The following is a 12,406-nucleotide window of genomic DNA, read 5'->3' on the forward strand; positions in this document are numbered from 1 at the left end:
ATATGCCCCTCCCACCATCCCCACCCAGATATGCCCCTCCCACCATCCCCACCCAGATATGCCCCTCCCACTTTAATGCTGAAGTATCTGAAGCTTCTTTTTCCTCCTCCCATGGAACTTTTCTAACTTCTGGCCTTTACCCGTATTTACCCCTGCAACTTCAGATATACCCATCTTCACATGAGAGAGAACTTGTGGTTATCTGCCTATCTATCTATCTATCTATCTATCTATCTATCTATCTATCTACGTAGATCTATCTAGATACATCTCTCTAGTATATGAGTACACTATCACTATCTTCAGATACAGAAGAGGGCATTGGATCCATTACAGATAGTTGTGAGGCACCATATGATTTCTGGGAATTGAACTCAGGACCTCTGGAAGAGCCAGCTGTGCCATCATCTCTTAACCACTGAGCCATCTCTCCAGCCCCCCTGGTATCTGCCTTACTAAGACAGCACATTTAATATGTTTTCCAGTTCCATCTATTTTCCTGAAAGAAGGATTATTTTAGGCTTGAATCAAGTCCCACCATTTATATGGAGCACGTTTTCAGTATCAGTTAACCAGCATCTAGACATATCATTCCCACACTGCTGTGACAAGAACAGATATCTCAGTGGAGTCCAATGGGTGTATACTCAGAAGCAGTAAAGCTGCACCATACGGCAGTCCTATTTTTGTTTTTCATGGGAAACCTTATCAATTCTCTATTGGTTGCACTATATACATACCCCTCAACCTCTATTTATTTTATCTTTTTTAAAAAACAATTTGTAAGTATATAATGTTGTTCTTCCTATTGCTCCCTCCAAATCCTCACTTCTTTCAAGTTCATGCTCTCTCTCACTCTTTTATCTAACTGTTGTTCTTTCTCTGTCTCTCTCTCTGTCTCTGCCCCCCCCCTCTCTCTGTGTGTGTGTGTACATGGATGGTAGAATGGTGAGCCTGGCTATTTTTCTCAGTCATCTTTTTCCCCCTTTTAACAACAACTGTATGCCTGAGACGGTAGCAATGAAAAACCACAGCTGCCCTACTGGGCATTTGTTGTAGAGACATGAGATGAACCATTAACAAGAGAATAAAGTCACCATGTTGGATTAGATGACAATAAAGGAGTTTAGAGCCTGTGATGAGGTTGATGTGTTCTGTATTACAGAAACAGAACAGGACAGTGCAGAGCCAGAGTAGAAGAATGTTGAAGAGGTCTTTCTATTGTACTATAATCATCTTGATTATTAAAGTTTCTCAGTTATTCTGTGCTTACAAATGTTATTACCCAAAACAATTGCCTCATTTCCATGCAGAAAAAAAATATATATCTAAAAAAGAAAACCAGAACAGAAGCCTGGAGACAGTTAAAAGCGACCAGGACTCATCGGGAGCAGAGGAAGCACTAGCATTAGAAAGCTGGATATGCTGAGGAGTCATGCTGCTCTGAGTGGGTCTGAACACAAGGCACACGGATCTTCCTCTTGGAATCAAGGGCAGGCAAATCAAGTTTCAAGAATGACATCATAGTTTTCACTTAAGGAACTGCAAGGGATGGAGTCATTAACTGGGTGACACAACAATGAGACTGAATTTCAAAGTGGGAACATCAAGAATCCACTGTTTGGAAATACCCACGTGGAAACTGCCTAATTGTTATGGGAAACCCATGAGAGGCGACCACACCTACAGTTTATAGCCAAGTGAAAGTCCTTACTCCAGCCTGGCTGGGACTATATTCGGCTATTCTGGACTTAAGTGTAGCCCAGAGTGTCCAGCACAAGGGATTTTGAAGACCAAAATCGTCTCCTGGTTTCTAGCTTGGCAGCTGCAGAGCTAGACTTAACACAAACAAGTAGTTAAACAGAAGCTAAGATAAGCAGTTAGCTGGAGGGGAGGTTTGCACAAGCAGGAAGTTTAACAGGAGCTAAGATAAGTTAACTGGGACATCTTGACCTTGCGTTCCTAGAATAGAGTTTCGTAATTCCCCATGGGATTCTCCATCAAGAAGATCAAATTTTAGTTAAAACCGAAATGGCCTGGGCAAGGATGCAAGATGGAAGAGCCTCTGTACTGTCTTGCTCTGTCACAAAATAGGAAACTAGCTATGATAGGGTAGAATTCAAGCAAGTACGTGGGGGTGTTGTATAACATTTTCCATTACTTGTGTAAATAGTTTTAAATTTAGAGAAAAAAATTAGGATACTTGAGTGTGAGTATAGATGGGACTGTGTTAAGAAATTTTTAATACGTGGCTCTTTCTAAAAAGAAGTGTATGTGAAGAAGAGCTGTTAGCCATTCCCCCACCCCTTTGGGTGTGGAATCAAGTCCTTTGTTAAAGTTTCCTCTGCTCAGCCAGCAACACAACTGTGCTACAGAGTCCCTATTTTTTCTTCTGTACTACCTGTTGGCCCTTTGACATTGCAGCTTATTAACCAGAAATGGCCTTCCTCCTCAACCCCAACCTGGGTGGGTTATTTACATTTAGTTTAATCACTCCACGATGTCTTACATGGTATTTGTCTCAAATGTGAAATCATGTGCCATTCGTACCTGCTTCCTTAGATCATGGCCAATATCAGTCACAGTCATGAAAGTTAGAAAGTGTCTCCTCCTACCTATGTTTCTTGGAGTAAATACAGATTATTCTCAATTAACTTGAAATTTCTTTTGATTGAATTGGGAAGGTGGCATACTGTATATAGCTGCCTGGATGAGAATGTACCAGCAGCTGGATTTTCAGGAGAATTTATTAGGTTCCACTAAAATAAAATAGTCACATTTTAAATTTTTTTCTTGGAAATACAATTAAATAAGAAGAATCAACAGATTGACTATGATCACTCCTTATGGTTGAGATGAATAAAACAAAAATATTTTTAAAATCTTCTCCAAAATATGGTTAAAAAAAAAAAGCTCATTCTACTACCAATTATACCTCCACCTTAAAGTCATCTCAGTTGTAATAAAGGAACTATAAAAATAATTTATTATAGAAATAATTCACTGTAGAAATATTATATCCTAAATAGCCCCACATCAGATTAGTGAGGCAGTGAATGTAAGAATCCTGGGATCACAACTCCATACTGAGCAGAGAGTTAATTGCCCTCTTACTGAGGGCCCAAGGTCAGCTTTCAGCCATATGCTGTCATTTTTAAGTAATTTTTTTTCCCTCTGGAGGATGTATGAAGTATAACTAAAAAGCAATGAAATATCTATTTTACATTAAAACCAGAACTGTTCCATTTTAGCACTATGTCAGTCATAATTTCTCCCTTTTAAAAATAAGATGTCTTTCTGTGCTCTCTGTGTTCTTTCTGGCCCAAATCCTCTCGTTTTCGTGGACTGACAAACCTTGTGATCCTCCTCTCTACCTGTGGAGAGCAGGCCTCCTGTGCTGTGCAGCATTCAGTGTTCACAGTCTTTCTGGAGAGACACTGTGCTATTTGGGGGTAATGCACATAGAATAAAACCTTACTAGGTATCCCACTCATCAAAAGCTTATCAAATTCCCAGACATGTGATGAGAAGTTTCTGCAAAAAAAAAAAAAAGTAATCTTAATGGTTTTCATAATTGATCTTTGCAAAACCAGAAGTATAACTCATAAGAGGCCTTTAGTAATGAGAAAAGAGTCTGTTTTAGGAGCTGTGGATATGGATGTGGGTGTGACATTTGCTGTGCTTTGCTGTTATATTTCCATAATGAAGACATTTTCCTTGTGTTACTTTTGGAAACATTAATGAAACACACACATGTACAGGCACACACATATATTATTTTCTTTTATATATACATACACACACCCACATACAAACATGTATGGTTTGAATGAGAACTATCCCCTGTAGTCTTGTATATTTGAATCATTCTTGCCCCATTGACACTGATATTTTGGGAGGCTTAGGAAGTATAGCTTTGCTGGAGGGAGTATGGCACTATGGGTGGGCTTTGATAGTTTAAAGACTCTGACTGTTTACTGTCTTTGCCTTGGGCTTGAAGTGCAAGAAGTAAACTCTCAGCTTCCTGCTCCAACCACCATTGCTGCTGTGCCTCTGTCCCAACATCATGGACTCTAACTCGCTGAAGCTGTAAGCCCAAATAAACCTCTTCTACAAGTTTCCTTCATCACAGTGTTTTTACCACATTAACAGAAAAGTAGCCGTTACACTATTTATACTTTTCTCAGTAGAACTCCAAGAATGATGTAATTGGTAATTCCACCTGCAGAATAAGCATCTCCCATATTTAAATTACCTCCATAACAAAACATCATTCCATGTATACTATTTTCTTTAAAATATACAATGCCTTAAGTGAGTTTATCATATATGTGTTAATTTTTAATTTATTTTGTCTTACTTTGGCTTAACTTCTTATTTATTTATTTATTATATGTAAGTACACTGTAGCTGTCTTTAGACACTCCAGAAGAGGGAGTCAGACCTCATTACGGATGGTTGTGAGCCACCATGTGGTTGCTGGGAATTGAACTCAGGACCTTTGGAAGAGCAGTCAGTGCTCTTAATTGCTGAGCCATCTCTCTAGCCCCTGGCATAACTTCTATAACTAAACTTTCTGGAATATGTTTTGGCTTAAAGTATTAATTATAAAATACCTGAGTTTAGTCAATTCTCTTCTTTCTATTAGTCCAAATTCATACTCAAGTTTAAGTAACTTCAGGAACACAGTCTGACTCATGGAGAACTTCCATTGACTTTGACTGGAGTCAGTGAAATTCTGTCAGACATCCAGAATCTAATTCATTGCTACATCCCAGAATACAAACTACAAACGAGAAACTGGAGAACTTTGTGCCATATAGCATGGTAATGTTCTTTTAATGTTTTTCCTGGTCTCAGCGGGACTTTTTGATAAATACATGCCATTTATAAAGACATTTAGGTTCCTGCTAGATAAATATTAATTTACAATATATAAATATACTCAATGATTTTATTGTATAAAATATTAATTTTACCGTTATTTCTCTTCAGAGTTACATTTTAGGCGTCCTGGTTAAATGGAGCGCGTGTCCTGATATAACAGTTTCCCTGGTTACGTATTCTTCATAGTTTGAAGGTGATAATGGAGAGATGAAATATTTTCCTCATGTAAATGAGATAAATAAAAGAACCTTCATAATATGATGAATGAAGAGGAATAATACAGAATTATGACGGTATAGGACAGGTGCTCTTCCATTCAAATGAAAGAGGAGCTCAGATCAAATTAAAGCACCGACTATGGCAAGAATAGTGTGACAAAGTGTGGGGCTGGGTCGGGTGGCACACAGGGAAAAGTTATGCTGTCTTTGGGGATTGGTTTTTAAACACGAATCTCAAATGCCATAGCGATTTCTTCCCAGTGTAGTGGTGCTTAGGACCCAAATAAAAGACAATGTCATCTTTAGAGAAAATATTAGTCTCTGGGAAATAGGAGACGTCGGAGGAGGGGCAGTTGCTGTCTGAGAAAGAAGAGTGGGTGAGACAGACAGGCCCTGAGAAATGGCTGTGCCTTTAGGCCTCTTTTCCAAGGCGGTTCAGCTGCATTCCAAGGCCATGCTGGCATCTCTGGAATGTGGCGCCCAGGATCTCTGTTGTTTTCTGTGAGCCAGGTGAAGGAAGGGATCTTCCTAGGGGAGATCTTAACATTGGCAGTGTGTGTAGACCAGAGAAGGTAGTAAAGAGAGTTTTTGCCACAGGACAAAGAGTAAGTAAAAATGGCTGACAACAACACAGTGGAGACATCAGAAGGTAAGAAGAGGAGTGATATGTTGGCCCCCTGAAGTCAGTTAGCCTACTTCCCTGATCTCTACGTGTGTAATGCTGGGCAAATTTCTTAATCTATTCATGCCTCAGGTTCCTTATCTCCAAAATAGGGATGACAGTCCATGCAGGAGCATCAATTGATAACATGTCGTTTATGTGCAAAAGACTTATGACAACATCGAACAGACCTTATTCTGTAAGTGCTGGTGGCTCTTATTAATGTAATTTAATGTATTTAGCTTAAATTATTAAATCACACATGTCTATTATTAAATCTAAATGAAAACAGGACTAAACTCATTTATCTACAGACAAATCCTTAAATTGGGTCACAAAGCAGTATGTAAGGTAAGTAAAAGACACTCAGAAATCAACGACAGGAAAATTCACAGCAGAGGACAACAGTGCTAGAAAAGCTAATTGCTGCTGTCCAGTCACAATCACTCTTTGCGGTTAGTGTCCCAGACAAAGGTCAAAATCACTTCATCATCTGCCTAGCTCATCCTTGGCTGCAGCTAACCTTTGCAAGCATAGATCACTGACCAGAATCAACACGGTGGCCTCTGCTCCGTGTCATGGGTGAAAAGGCTGTGGAGGAGGGTCAGATGCAATTTTTGTATTTGGACAATGAAACGGAGGAGTCTGAAGAGGAGAGTGGTACTTGAGTAAACGGGTAGCTTCTTGTAACCTTAATAGAGGACAGCAAGAAAAGGGACACAGGGGTCCATGCTCACTACAGAGTGCCAGATGGGAAATAGATAGGGAAATGAGTCTTTAATGCAGGAAACAGCCCGGCTCCTGATCCCTCCTCTGAGAGTGTTGAAAAAATAAGCAAAGGCCGATTAAGGAAAAGGGGTTCTTTACTGTGAGTTCAAAATGATGTTTCCCTCCAGGGCCCTGAGGCTTAAGGCTTTATTTCTAGAAGAATGGGGAGGGGAGGAGCTAGTCCCATTTGTTGCTAAGCGACTAAAGCTTACCCAGGTCACGTTTGCTGCTATTGAGAAACAGTGACAAGGTGGATGTTGGGAAGCAGGGAGCAACCTCTCATTTCAAGATTTCTGGTTCTGCATTTAAGCCATAGAATTCTCAGGAACAAAACAGCCAGGAAACCCATCAAAGTTCTTTAAGGATGACGGGTTTTTTTTTTTTTTTTTTTTTAAAAAAAAAAAAAAAAAAGACCAATCTGGGGAGAGAGGTTAAGTTTCAGACTCAGACTAACACGGCAAGGCGTCTCGCTCCTCCCCTCCTCCCATGGAGGAGCCCAGCCCCACTACAAAGGGTGCTAATAATACATTTAACAAAAACATATATAGAATCTGTGTGAGGATAAAACAGGAAGCCGACTGATGAAGGACAGGAAGGAGTATGAGACTGAGTGGAGAGAGATTGCATGTTCTTGCTATGACAACGAATTCTATAAGGACATTTGAGTTCTCTACAAATCCACTGGCAAGCATAGTACACAAATTCCACTGGCTTTGTCATGAGAACTTAAGTTGGTTGTTGTTGTTGGGGTTTTTTGGTTGTTTTGTTTTGTTTTGTTTTGTTTTGTTTTTGTGTTTTCTATTTGGAAGGCTAGATGTTTAGAAATTTCCAGAAACTTTCTGGGAAACAAGTAATGGTAATTCAATTTACCTACGATGTGAAAGATTGTTTGATTAAGGTGTAACTATAGAAATTGTCCTGGTCTCTGTGCTTCTGATCTCAGAATTAACAGGCAAAGACTAGAAGAGCCCTTCAATAGAAGAGCCCCAGAAATAAACCCAAATGTAAAATCCGTGGGAATTTTTCAAGTAGGTGGATTGGATCTTTTTGAACTGGGGCTAGAATTTGCAAATAAATAAGTAAATAAATAAATGAAAATTGAATTCTAATTTGAAACTTAAAATAAAAGACTTGAGTAGAAAATAATGAAATTATGAAGTAGCAAGAAAATTTAGGTGATTAGCATCATGATCCTGAGGTGAAGAAGTATATTATTCTGTTAAAACTAACGCCACAAAAATTGAATATTCAATGAGCAGGAATCTATTCTCACTTCCTAGGTCTGGAAGTTGAAGGTGAACTTACAGCAGATCGCACGACCCTGATTTGTGCCACATCTTCATGCAGCCTTTTCCCCATAGTAGAGCATCCTTGATGATTCTTCGCTTCATCTAAAGAAGTCAGTCATGTTTGATTAGGGCCTAAACCAGATAGCCTCATTTAACCTTAAGTTTCCCTTTGAAGGTTTTATCTTCAAATTCAGCTACAATAGGATCAGGGAGGTATTCAACATAATATTGGGGGATAAATTTAATCCGTAGCAGGAACTACTTTTTATGTATTATTTGAAACATAGAAATGTCATTAATTTCATTAGAAACAAAATATATTCAAATAAAGCAATAAATATAGCACCTTCTACTTAATTTCTTTAATTTTTTTTTATAAATTTCAGCATGGGTGATAGAGAGTTCACATATAAGAACAATGACCAAGACAAACCCAGGTTATTCATACTATATTAATATATTTTTGTCATAAAGAAATAGTTGAGGGTTGGGTGCTGGTTGAGTCGGTGAAATGCTTGCTTTACAAGCATAAGGACCAGCCATCCTAGAACATATAAAATTGGTGGGATATTTTGGGTGTAAGGAAAAGGCAAGAAAGGCACATCTGGGGCTTATGGGCAGATGGTCTAGACTTCTTCGTGATCTTTAAGCCAGTGAAAACCCTGTCTAGAAAATCAAAGTAGACAGTTGTAGGACTGTGAAAGGCAGCCTGGTTTCTGGTTGAGCTAAGGTTTGAAACCCCGGTGACCCTGCACGGGAAAACCCTGCAAGGAATGGTAGATGTTTTGCCATGCTCCTGGACATCAGACTTCTGGCTCAAGGCTAAAGCTCTCCATAGGTTTGTGGCCATCAGTCACATAAAGGCAACGCCTCAAACCCCTCCACAGATAAAGCATGTGACCACAGGTCATGTAGCCTCAAGACAGACCTCCATTTTAATGAGGTCCCTAAAGGTCTGGAGGCTTAGCCAATAAACTCCTCTTCCCAGACACTCCTCCCTGCAAAAGGTGTTTAACCTCAGGCCGGCCCTGAGAAAGTGGGATATGGTTTTACTCATCGCAACTCTCCACCATGACAATAAATGCCTTAAAACCATAGACTGTCTCTTTTCATACAGATCCACCATGGGGAGCAATGGAGCAGGTCTTCATCGCCCGCAAGAGGCCTCTCAGCCATGGTTTCCACCAAGCCAAGCCATCTGCCTCCTAGCAAGTCAAGGACTCTCCTCCTTGCAGGCCCCAGCTGGAGCTCCCCTCTTTTCCCCTTCTGCCAGGGCTGGTAGCCCGTAGGCCCCCACTCAGCTTTTCTGCGCCATCAGTCGGCTCTTGGGTGCCCAAGAGCTTGAGAACCAGGCAGTCCTGGCCTCCGCACAGTCCCGGAACCCCCGAGCCAACTCTGTCAGTACCAGGGGACCTCAGACTGTGCTCCCCAACCCCCAGAGTAGTGCCCAACAGTTTCACATAGCCTGACACCCGCCCGGTGCTGGTATAGGTTAAGCACATTTAATACTCCCATGTCCCACTTCCACCAGTGGCCCGAGCCCTAGGACAGAGAGGTCTAGGGACACCCCTTAACCTAACAGTGATCTAGGAACAACATTCAAGAAGATCCCATACCCAAGCACACACAAGCGCACATACCCCTACCCCTCCATCCTCACACAGGAAGAGAGAGAGAGAGACAGAGACAGAGACAGAGACAGAGAGACAGAGAGCAACAAGTGAGCAAAATGCATGTGAAATCATTTTCAACAAATTCTTAATGACCAGAGAACATTCAGTTTTTAAGAATAGCATCTTTTTTTTTTTTTTTTTAAATTAAGGTCCAGTTTATTTTGGAGAAAAATCTGTATGGCCATGGTTTGGAAACAAACATATAATTTAATATACCTCTATTTCCAGGTTTCAGCATAGAAGCAATTTCATCATGGTTTTAAAGAATAGTATCTTAATTGGCTTATTCAATCCCTTATTTACTAATATCAAACTTATTTTCTGTTTTCTGACTATTTTTTCTAGGATAGATTTAGATAATGAAAGAAGTCAATTAAGAGGTCAGTTACACATGGCGGTACATTTTTTTTAAAAAAAAATACAGTAAGCAGATAAGCTTTTTTGATATGACATTGAATCTTTAAGATGAATATGAAGTGAGCGAAACAGGTTCTCACTTCTATACAAAGCAAAAATAGAAGGACATATGTTATATGTTAGATATAGTTGCATTATTTATACTGAACGTACAATATTTTGCTAATTAAAAAAGCAAGCTGTTTTGTTTCAAAAATGGCCATTTACAGGAATGTAAAAACACAACCTATATACAGGAAACTGTATTTAAAAACAGCAGAAACCCAGGAAATGTAAATAGATAAAATATTTTTTGCTTAATCAAGAGGTCCCAAAAACAGAGCAAAAAAAAAAAAAAAAAAGTCCATGAGTTTAAAGACTTGGGAGACAGATTTAGAAGTTTGCTTGTAGAACGATTGATGAAATGAAGTCTTGCATCTAAGAAGGTCCTTGATATTCCCTGAGCATCTCTCAGAAGCATAGCTGCATGACAAACAGAGGCATCCTGCTACCAAACTAGAAACTATTTATAAAGTATGTCTTTAAAATAAAGGAGTGTTCCTAATGTGAAAAACAAGTGTAGTAGATTTCCAATATCAATGGCATATCTGTTACGAGTTTTTTAAGTTGTAATTTTTTTCTACAATATTTGGAGTGTTTGCTTGCAGCATAAAATGCTACCTTAATTTGTTTGTTTAGTACTTTACAAACACACATACAGTTTTTATGGATGTGTTTTAAAAGATGAAATAAGTCTCTGACATGTGCAATGTGTGTGTGTGTGTATCTGTGTGTAAGAAATTTCTCATTGACAATCTGTAATAATTGATGTTAGATTTCATTCTTGTCCATCATACTTTTCACCTTCCTGCTTCCTAACAAGGTGAAAGTACATTTCAAAGGTTATCCTTTATGGATTCAGTAGTTAGACTGTTTTGTTGATTCTCACAACCTAAACCCATTGCTATAAATAAATATAATTTTTATTTATCGATCACGTGTCTATTTAAACATCAACACGTATGACTTCTTCCTTTGGTGTTGAAAAGGTCTGTCAACAAGACAGGAAGGATTAGTGGGTTTTAACTACGAATTAGATGCCTATGATCCTGCCTTGGTTGTTTTTCTTTACACAATAGGTATATGCCAAGATGAAGCCACATCTTCAAGTTTGACGTTGGATCTGTTGGATGAAGAGTCTGGCAGGAAGAGTGCAACAAGACAGGGCTGGGCAGGTAACTGTGGGAAAGGATACAGGTACTAGGAAAGTTGAGTGTCAGAATCTGAGAGATGAAAACAGTAATTGAGAAAGGGTTTCGGCTGAGAACTGATAAGTGCCAAGAATATTTAGTACTTGGAAGTTTTTTGAGGCAACCTCTGACTAGCCTTTCCTTTACCAAACACCCACCAGAACTTCTCTGGGAGGAAGGTGTTGTCTTAATTCATGGTGCTGTGAGCCAAACCTAACACAAACTTCTATTGATGTATATGTCATTTAAGATAAAAAGTTGTCCCTTTAGCTATATTTTATTGGGGCTCTTTATTGTTTGCTTTTGAGACAGGGTCTCTCTATGTCACCTTGGTGGTCCTGGAACTTTCAATGTAGACCAAGCTGGTCTCAAACTAACAGAGACCTACCCGCCTCTTCCTCTTGAGTGCTGGGATTAAAGGTGTGAACCATTTTGTCCAACTTCTTTAGACAGGGTCTCACTGTATGTTTCTGTCTGGCCTAGAACTTTCTATAGATTAGGCTAGTTTCAAACTCAAAGAGATCTGACTGCCTCTACCTCCTGAATACTAGAATTACAGGCTTGAACCACTATTCCCAGCTTGTGCTTGCCCTTTAAAAGGATTCTCAAGTGTATATTAATAACCACATAATTTGTATACTCCAAAAATCATGATTTTTCTGCTGAGATAATTGAATGAAACTACTTTGTAAAAATTTGAGCACATATAATCTTTTATCAAAGAAAAGTTTTCTGAACTCCAGAAAGTCACAACTATAAAGGTTAAAGAAAAATCACTATGATTATCTAACATAAGCACTTTTCTAAGTGCTGGTGGAAAAAATTGTAAAAATTTTAAAACTCAGGATTCTTCTTAAGGATCACAGGGTTAATTCAAATTCACTGGGTGGTCATGTTGAGTATTTGGGAATATCTGCTTAGATCATTACTGCTTCACAGAAATCTTTCTGTTCTGTGTAAACAGTTTTCCAAGCCCTCTCAGATATTTATCTGCTTTCATTATTATAGATTATTTGATAGAAAAAATATTCCTATTTTTAAAGTGGGAAACTAAAAGTTACTTCTTCTGTGCTCGCTTCGGCAGCACATATACTAAAATTGGAACGATACAGAGAAGATTAGCATGGCCCCTGCGCAAGGATGACACGCAAATTCGTGAAGCGTTCCATATTTTTTTAAGGACTTTTTAGAGTTCAATGAAAATGAAGCCACAACATACCCAAACTTATGGGACGCAATGAAAGCATTTTTAAGAGGAAAACTC

General features: G+C 39.0%; 1 non-coding gene across 1 annotated transcript; it reads left to right on the forward strand.

The window, feature by feature from the left end:
* The first annotated feature begins 12,210 nt into the window (after positions 1 to 12,210).
* On the forward strand, positions 12,211 to 12,317 carry LOC115032555. Its single transcript, XR_003838200.1, has one exon. It is a non-coding gene; the product is annotated as a U6 spliceosomal RNA (small nuclear RNA).
* Positions 12,318 to 12,406: the final 89 nt, after the last annotated feature.

Source organism: Mus caroli, chromosome 1 (genome assembly GCF_900094665.2).
Source record: "Mus caroli chromosome 1, CAROLI_EIJ_v1.1, whole genome shotgun sequence".
Lineage (NCBI taxonomy): Eukaryota > Metazoa > Chordata > Mammalia > Rodentia > Muridae > Mus > Mus caroli.